This window comes from Oratosquilla oratoria, chromosome 3 (genome assembly GCF_046742065.1).
Source record: "Oratosquilla oratoria isolate Oo_2021 chromosome 3, ASM4674206v1, whole genome shotgun sequence".
In the NCBI taxonomy this organism is placed as follows: Eukaryota; Metazoa; Arthropoda; class Malacostraca; order Stomatopoda; family Squillidae; genus Oratosquilla; species Oratosquilla oratoria.
In genome coordinates, this window is record NC_134779.1 from 63,110,482 (window position 1) to 63,120,472 (window position 9,991).

Here is a 9,991-nt window from a genome sequence, read left to right on the forward strand (position 1 = left end):
ACGTTATACTAAAAATTTCAGTCACTTGGAATTGAAACGCTTTACTTGTTGACAAAACTACATATAAATCCTTATGGTGCAGTTCAATTCTATCGAATGATCAATGGAATAACTTTGCATAAATTCTTGGATAAAAATTAATTAAAAATAGAAAATAGTTGTGTACATTAGGACTTGAAAACACACATCATATATTTCATTGTATATGTAAGCTCATATTCATACCCCACGAGCATAGCTCCCCTTCCCGTAAAATACAACTAGGTAAATACACACACACACACACACACACACATATATATATATATATATATATATATATATATATATATATATATATATATATATATATATATATACATATAATATATATATATATATATATATATATTAAAATAATTCTATAGTCTTCATTTTGCGGAATTTTCCTTATGTCATACTACTAATTATGTGGATTGCTGTGATTGGATCGGTTGATTTAATTACTTATTCTGATTGTATGCATTAATTTGCAAGGGATGGAAAGTATTTCCACGAAGAAACAGTACAGTCATAACAGATATATTACTTACTCACTTACTACGTGATTACAAACACTGACACTTATTATACTACGTGTATATATGACTATTTCCTTACGTTAATAGTGAACCCTTTATATGAACAAGGTTTCGATCGATGTTGACGGCATAGACCTTAGCTGACAGCCGAGAAATAATCGTCTAACGTTGGCTAGAACAATATTTAAATACATTGCGATAATGAAAGGGTTTAACTAAGTTTGGTTTACAAGTACCAATATTGAACTATATCATTATAAGGGGAGACGTCTATTAACGTCATATGATTTAATTCGACGATGTACATATTCGCGGTTTCTGTATTCCATTATTATCATGTTTAGAGTAGATTTAAAATGACAAAGGGCTCCACAAAGCACACATTTGTTTCCGATCCTTACTCGTACTTTTCAATTGTGACTTCTCCCACAGATATTCAGAAACAAACTCCTTCTTTTCTACAGTCGCGACTTCCTTTTTTAACTTCAGGGAACTCTTGGCGCGGATTTGGGGAAAGGGGGCGTTAGGACTCCCCTCCCCAACATTTTTTTTAGTTTTTTTTTTTTTTAGTTTTGTAATTCCTTTCAATTTATTTTGTTTTTATCAATTAATTTATTTTAGGTGGATGTGTGGACGCGTAGAGATCACAGATTGAATACAAACTACATACAAATTGCCATGCAATTGGGGACCACAATGGAAATAAACTTACATGCTTTTTTTTTTGTTTTATCCTTGGCATTTGTAATTGTTATTTCGAACAATGTATTCTTTTCATTATCTGCACTTCATGTATATCGATTCAATGCCAAATAAAATTACTATTATTAATTATTATCATTATTATTATTATTATTATTATTATTATTATTATTATTATCATTATTATTATCATTATCATTATTGTTATTATTATTATTATTATTATTATTATTATTATTATCATATAATTATTATCATTATTATTATTACTATTATTGTTATTATCATTATTATTATTATTCTCATTATTTTATTATTATTATCATTATTATTATCATTATCATTATTGTTATTATTATTATTATTATTATTATTATTATTATTATTATTATTATTAATTATTATTATCATATTATTATTATTATTATTATTATTATGATTGTTGTTGTTGTTGTTGTTGTTGTTGTTGTTACCTACGACTAAGAAGCACTGATGTTTCGTACCGGAAAGTGCGGAGTTTGCGTCGCCATTACAACGACCCAGCTCACAATTGACAAATTGAGCACTATAAGTCTTTAGCTTAGTCAATTAAGCGTTGGCTTTTACATTAATGTGACGCATGTTCAAATTTTGGTGGCTGCATATATGTTTATATATGTGTGAGTGTGATTCATTATGGTCTTGGATCACATGTTAAACTCATGATTGACAGCTAATATCCTCCCTAATGAGGCCTCAAAGCTCATATATGCCTAATCTATAGGTAATGTAGTGACCTTACACATACACCGGAACCTGCTACCTCCACAGGTACCAGAACCACGGCTACAGGTGCGGCACCACAATACCATCAAGCCGATAACGATGTTGTCCAATACGGCTTACCGTTTTGTTTTTTAACGCTTGAATCAGCATCTTTTCATTGTCATAGTTTTATAATGTTATAATCTTGTAGGATGTATATTTTCAGCAGTAATGCTGCTATACCCAATAAACCATATATTATTATTATTATTATTATTATTATTATTATTATTATTATTATTATTATTATTATTATCATACACACACATCCAACACCACTCCCATGAGAGTGTGTGTGCATTTACCTAATTGTATACAGGAAAAGAACAATGCTCATTGGTTACTCTCTCCCACTCTCCAATTTACCATACCTAGTCTCAAATTCATGTACATTTCCAACTTAATCTATATCCTTGATTTTCAATCATTATATTTAGATTTGAATTTATGTATAGTTCCAGCTTGGCCCATATCTTTTAAGCAATTGAAAGTCTGTGAGTGTGTGTGTAGTTATTCTTCTTTTTATAGTATAGTCATTCTTCTCTTTATAGTATAAGTAGTAATCATTCCCTATATAGTATACATAGTATTTAATCTCTATATACTAATTGTCTATGTATGTAGTCTTTTTGGGTAGATATAAATGAGTGCATAGAGGGATTAGGGAGAAATGTCAATGTAGTTGTATTGGGAGACCTTAATACTAGGGTAGGAAGCAAACCAATAGAGTGATTGGGAAGTATGGAGTTCCAGGTAAAAATTGTAGTGGAGAATTGATGGTGGAGTTGTGTCTTGAAAGAGAGTTGATGAAAGCAAATACAGTGTTCAGGAACAAAGTCAAGCATAAGTACACATGGAAGAGGGTGGTGAATGGAAGGGTGGCAGATGCAGCTTTAATGGACTATATAGTGGTGACCAGGAGTATGGTAGGAAGAGTTAAGGATGTACATGTTCTAAGGGGAGAGAGTGGAGGAATATCAGATTATTTTCTGGTGGAAGGTAAATTGAGAGTGGAGAATAAGTAGAGAAAGAGGAAAAGGGTAGAAGGTAGGGAGGTACTTAGAGTGAACTGCTTAAATGAGAAAGAAAAGGAGAATGAGTATAAGAAGAAGCTGAGAGAGGAGTGAAGGATAGAGTAGAACTAGGAGTGGAGGAGGAATGGGGATGGTTCAAGGAGGGAGTCACAAGGAGTGCAAAGATGGTGTCTGGAACAAGGAGGGCAGGAGGAAATAGAACGAAGCAGTGGCGGTTCTTCCTATGGGCAGTCGCCCAGGGCGGCACTTGGGAGGGGCCGGCATTGCCCCCTTCCAAATGTAGATCAAACCATGAGCGCCTGAGTCTACCTATACCGAATGTATTAAAGTCCCATAAAAGAGAGAGAGAGAGAGGGACTGACTTTGACGCGTACGATACTTGTAACGAAGTAAGAGAGAGGGGGGGGGTAGAAGCCAAGCATCTTATGTGAATTGCGGAAGGGGGGCGCCGAAGGTGAGGTTCGCCCACGGCGCCATGTAGGCTAAGTCCGCCACTGGAAGGAAGGGTAGTGAGTGGTGGGATAAGGAAGCAAAGAAGGGTGTAGAAGAGAAGCAGGCATTCATAGACTGACTACAAATTAGGACGAGGGAATCCTATGAGAGGTACAAAGTAAAGAGAAGGGAAGTTAAGCATAAGATAAAGGAAGCAAAGAGAAGAGCAGATGTGAAATGGGGTAAGAGTATGACAGAATTTTTTTAAAGTAATAAAAAGATGTTTTGGAAAGAAATTAAAAGAGGAAGAGGAGGAGAATCAAGTAGAGAAGAAAAGGTAAAAGGTGCAGATGGAGAGATGATAATGGAAGAGAAGGCAGTGAGAGGAAGGTGGGCAGAGTATTTTAGGAGTTGCTAAATGTAAAGGAGGATAGGGAGGGAAAGGTAGTTGCAGTGGGAAGTGCTAAGAAAATGAGAGTGATGAGTGAGGAAATTGGAGGAGAAATAGGGAAAGATGAAGTGAAAGCAGCTGTTGAGATGATGAGAGCAGGTAAGGCACCTGGGTTGGATGGATGCCATGCAGAATGTCTGAAGAAAGGAGGTACAGTTATGGTGGACTGGCTGGTGAGGTTATTTAATGTTTGTTTAAGAGAGGGTAGAGTGCCGGAGGACTGGAGGAGTGCCTGTACAGTTCTGCTTTACAAGGGAAACGGGGACAAGTGTGAGTGTAGTAGTTTCAAAGGGATCAGCTTGTTGAGTGTAGTTGGGAAGGCTTATGGAAGGGTCTTGATTGAGAGGATTAGGAGAAGAACAGAGGGAGTAATTGGTGAGGAACAGTGTGGTTTTAGGACAGGTAGGGGTTGTGTAGATCAGACTTTTGTGGTAAGACATATATGTGAGAAAGCTATAGGAAAAGGTAAGGATGTTTTTTGGGCTTTTATGGATCTGGAAAAGGCTTATGACAGGGTAGACAGGAAGGCACTGTGAGAGGTACTGCAGATATATGGGATAGGAGGAAAGCTGTTAAGAGCAGTCAAGAGTTTTTACAAGAGTAGTAGAGCTTGTGTTAGGATTAGAAATGGAGAGAGTGAATGTTTTGAGGTAAAGGTGGGACTTCATCAGGGATGTGTTATGTCACCCTGGCTGTTCAATCTATACATGGATGGGGTGGTGTGAGATGTGAATGCAAGGGTAGTGGGTCAGGGGTTGGAGATGATTAAAGAAAATGGAGAAAAGTGGGAAATAAGCCAGTTGTTGTTTGCTGATGACACTGCACTTATAGCAGGATCAGAGGAGGGATTGAGGAAGTTAGTGATGGAGTTTGAGAAGGTGTGTGAAAGAAGGAAGCTGAAGATAAATGTGGGCAAAAGTAAGGTGATGAGATGTACAAGGGGAGAGAGTAACAGTAGGCTGGAAGTGAGCATTAAGGGTGAAAGACTGGAGGAAGTGGATAGTTTTAGATACTTGGGTGCAAATGTGGCACGAAAGGGAGGAGTGGAGGTGGAGGTAGAATGTAGATTGAGAGAAGCGAGTAAATGCCTTGGCGGATTAAAAAGTGTAATGAGAAATAGACATCTGGGAATGGATGCTAAGAGGAGGTTATATGAAGGAGTGATTGTGCCAACAGCACTGTATGAGGCAGAAACATGGAACATAAGAGAGGAAAAGAGGAGTTTGAATGTGTTTGAGATGAGGTGTCTGAGAAGTATGATAAGGGTTACTAGGCTAGAGTGAGAAATGAGTAGGTGAGGAAGAGAACAGGGAGGGAAAGGGAGCTGGGAGATAGGATTGATGAAAGAGTATTAGGATGGTTTGGACACATGGAAAGAATGAATGAAGAAAGATTAGTAAAAGAGGAGTGGAAGGCAGAGATGGAAGAAGTGAATATGAGGGGGCATCCTAGGATGAGATGGATGGATGGGGTGAAAGGGGCATTACAAAAGAGAGGAAGGACGGGAGAGGACAGAAGATAGGGTGAATGGAGAAGGATTGTGTATGGATGATGCTGTGATGCATGAGGGGGAGTGGGTGGGGAGTTGGGGGGTGAGAAAGTAGGTATGAGAAAAAAAATTGACGCAGCCCGAAGGGATTTCTCCCCATCTTCTCCTTTTCTGCATGACGGGATGGAGAGGGGTGGTCGCCGAATTTATGAAGTGGCCTTGCTGTGGATGTGCTGTCTTGCGACACTGCTTCTGACCCAGAGCAATGGACAGGATGCAGGGATGACCTGTCATCCAGGAGGTGCCAAGATAAGAGGGAGGGAGGAGGGTGGAGGGGAGTGAAATATGTAGGGAATGGAATGGGTGGGAGTGGTTTCTATGCCTTTTTCTTTTTGGCTACCCCCCGTGTAAGGGGGAGAAAGCCTTTGGTATATGTATGTATGTAGTCTGCGTAGTCATTATGTAATTGTTCTATGTAGTAGTTTACGTGTGTTGTTAGACCTATGCAGTTCCCATATACGTACTCCGCCTTGCACTGGTGCCATATCTGTATTCCATAAGCATTCATGTACAGTACATACATACATATACCAAGGCTTTTTCCCCCTTCCAAGGGAGGTAGCCAAAAAGGGAAAGGCATAAAAACACTCCCACCCATTTCATCCCTAGATACACTCCACACCCCTCCCACCCTCCCTCTCATCTGAGCACCTCCTGGATGACGGGTCATCCCTGCACCCTGCCCACCGCCCTGGGTCAGAAGCAGTGTCGCAAGACACAGTACATCCACAGCAAGGCCGCTTCATTTAAGGGTGAAAAAGGATTTGGGAGAGAGGGTTGATGAAAGAATATTAGGATGGTTTGGACACATGGAAAGAATGAGTGAAGAAAGACTAGTAAAAGAGGTATGGAAGGCAGATGTGGAGGGAGTGATCATGAGGGGACGTCCTAGGATGAGGTGGATGGATGGGGTGAAGGGGGCTTTGGGGAAGAGGGGAATGTCTGTTGAGGAAGGAAGGGAGAGGACGGAAGACAGAGGTGAGTGGAGAATGGTTGTATATGGATGATGTTGTGACTGCATGAGGAGGAATAGGCGGGGGGGGGGGGGGGGGGCGGGGTAGTATGTGTGAGTAATTTTGACGCAGCCCGAAGGGATTTCTCCCCGTCCTCGCCTTATATGCATGGGGGGACGGAGAGGGGGGGTCGCCGATTAAATGAAGCATTAATGTAGTTTGTATAATATTACCTGTAATCACTTTGCATGCAGGTTCCTCATTTATATATAAGTGTTTCCCTTATACTGTATTATATTTCTTTTATGTTATACATGTGTGTGTGTGTATATATATATATACATATATACAGGTTGTCGTCGACTTACGACCGAGTTCGGTTACGACAGACAGGTCGTAAGTCGATCTGGACGCAAGTCAGACTTTATATACAGTATATATTACCCTTTATATATTATTTTTGTTACTGTATATATATTGTATATTTTGCATACTGAAATAATCTTAGCATCTTTGAACTATGTTGTATAGTATTTTTAACCTTTTCATAATTTTATCTGATTTTCTTTGGGAAACGTAGCTTAGGCCTAAGCATACTGAATAAAATCCTATCATCTTTGACCTATGATACTAGACACTGTATTTTTTAACATTTTTATTATTTTACCACCAGACTTTCTTTAGGAAACGTATGCATACTGAATAAAATTGTATTATCTTTGAGCTACGTTCTTTAATATTCCTTAACTTTTTTATAATTTTGTTAGGAAACGTAGCCTAGGCCAACGCATACTGAATAAAGTCCTGTCATCTTTGACCTACAAATACTTTTTTGTTTGTTAAATTAAAATCATTGCAAGGCACAATTAGGAAAATTTCTATTTCAAAACACATTCTTTTCATTTACGTAGTATACCGAAAATATCATTATCGACAATAGACTAGGCATAAACAAAGTTTACTGTTACATTTTATAATCGCAACACAAAAATACAAAATGCTGTACCAAATATATTATTATCGACAACAGACTAAGCATGAAAAAGTTTTACCGTTACATTTTATTAATTGCAAAACATATAAAAAATACAAAATGTAAGGTAAAATTTTATTTAAAAACACATTCTTTTCGTTTATGTACTGTACCGAACATATTGTTATCGGCAACAAACTAGCCTAGGCAGAAAAAAAAAGTTTTGCAGTTACATTCTATCAATTACAAAATATATGAAAATACAAAATGCAATGCAAAATTAGGAAACATTTTACTTCAAACAAACAAAATGAAAGAATATTTAGCTGGCTGAAATGCTGACGCTGCTGGCAGCCTCCCAATACTATCGTACTTGCGTCTCGCGGCGTGCAAAGTAATTGTACTGCACTGCCAGGCATAACATTACAATTCTATTACTCTATTAAATGTTAAATATTATTGCACTATCTCGTGGTCGTAAAGTCGATCAGTCATAAGTCGCATAGGTCATAAATCGACGACTACCTGTATATATATTTTCATGAAGGTTGCAGTTGCCGACAAGCATTCTCAACCTTTCGCAGTGTTCAATCCCCCCCTTCTCCTCCTCCTCTTCCTTCCCCCCCTTCTTCTTTTCTCTCCCTGTTCCCTCCTTTCCCCTTATTTAATCTCAAGCATATGTATCTCAACTTGTACTTGAAAAAGCTGTAATAAGCGAAACGTCGTACAAATAAAGGCTCCGTCCTCATATGGTGTTTAACTCGTCATATATATATATATATGTATATATATATATATATATATATATATATATATATATATACATATCTATATATACATACCTATATTATTCTACCTACAAATCCCACCTGGCAACAGAGTGCCAGACTCCATACCCACTGCCCCAGGTCTATGCCTGGGGCAGTGGGCATTAACCTCTTGTAGCCAGTCATGGTTGGGTGTAAGAAACAAAAACTTTGAATATCTTGCCAGTACTACTTGTGTTTCACTTAACCATGCAGAATTCCTCTCACCACCACACTGGTGACCCCGAAGTGACTTTCTGATGTGGTTAAGTGTGTACACATTCTAGTAAATTTTGCATTCCAAGTAACTTCGATGCATGTGAGTAAACTACACATTCTAAGTGACTTCAATGTGTGCGAGCAAATTTCATATTCTAAGCGACTTTGACATGCACAATATCAATGACACCTTATGGTACATGGATCTTTACACAACTGGATACTTCTACGATTTTCAGATTGCCTACCTAACTCCCCAAGAATCATGTCTGACAACAACGCCAAGACTGTCCCTATGCATACGCATCCAGTCGTCACGCCCACTTTACCAACAGTGGCGGCAGCAGTCCCCTCTTCCACCATGCCCCTGCATCCATCATTTATCCTTCATTCCCTGTTGCAGAAATTGTTGCTGCTCTCCCTCCACATGTCAATAATTCTTTTCTATCCTCTTTCTCCTAACCTTTTTCCAGTTCAAATATTATCATGTTGCCTCTCTTCATCCTTCCAAGGTGAGAAGTCCCATTTTCTCTAACCTTTCTTAATATAACATGTTTCTCTTTGTTTTCTCTCAATCTCTTTATATATTCTTTTGAGTATGGTGACCACATCACCATTACCTATTCCAGTCTGAGCCATATTAAGCTTTCAATGTTTTCTTTACCATGTTCTCATCCATGTAATGAAATACCACTCTTATATTTTTCAACATATATTAGGTCTCTCCACAACTCTCAAGTTGCTACAAATTATAACAGGAGGAAGAAACATTAAAAAACTACTGTTCTGGAACAAATATTATAGGATCACGATTATTCAAAATACTTAAAAAAACTCAAAATAACATACCTTTTCACCCAGCCCATTCACCTTATTCTTGGTCTTCCCTCCAATTTCACTCTGTCTACTTCTTTCCACAGTAATTTGCTAGTCCCTCTTCATATTCTCCCCACATACCTTAACCATCTCATCACTCATTGATCACCCCCATCTGCAAGTGCTCTTTCCACCTAATATCCACATTTCTTACTTTTTCCATTCACATAACACCCACTGTACTTCTTTAACACTTCATCTCAAACACCTTTCTGCCTCCTTTAAGTTCAAAGTCTCTGCTTCATAAAGTTCCATGGGTACAGTCATTCCCTTATACAATCTTCTCTTAATACTTTTCATTCCTTCCCCCCCCCCAAGAGTTTTACTAGCTTCCTTCATCTTTCATTACACCCTGTACCCCTCTCAGCTCCACCTGGCTTTCTTTCTCATTCAGTTTTGCTCACTTTCAGCACCTTTATGCTTTTCCCTTTTCTTCTCTCTGTGTTTAACCTTTATTCCTAATTTCCATTCTGCCAGATTATGATCTGACAGTCCACTGCCCTCTTCCTTGAAGACATCTATGTCCAGAACTCTTCCCATCCTCCATTTGAGCACCACAACAAAGTCTTTAAATACCCTCTCAACTACTTTCCCACCAACCAACCTGGCCCAGAATGACTTCTCACACATTT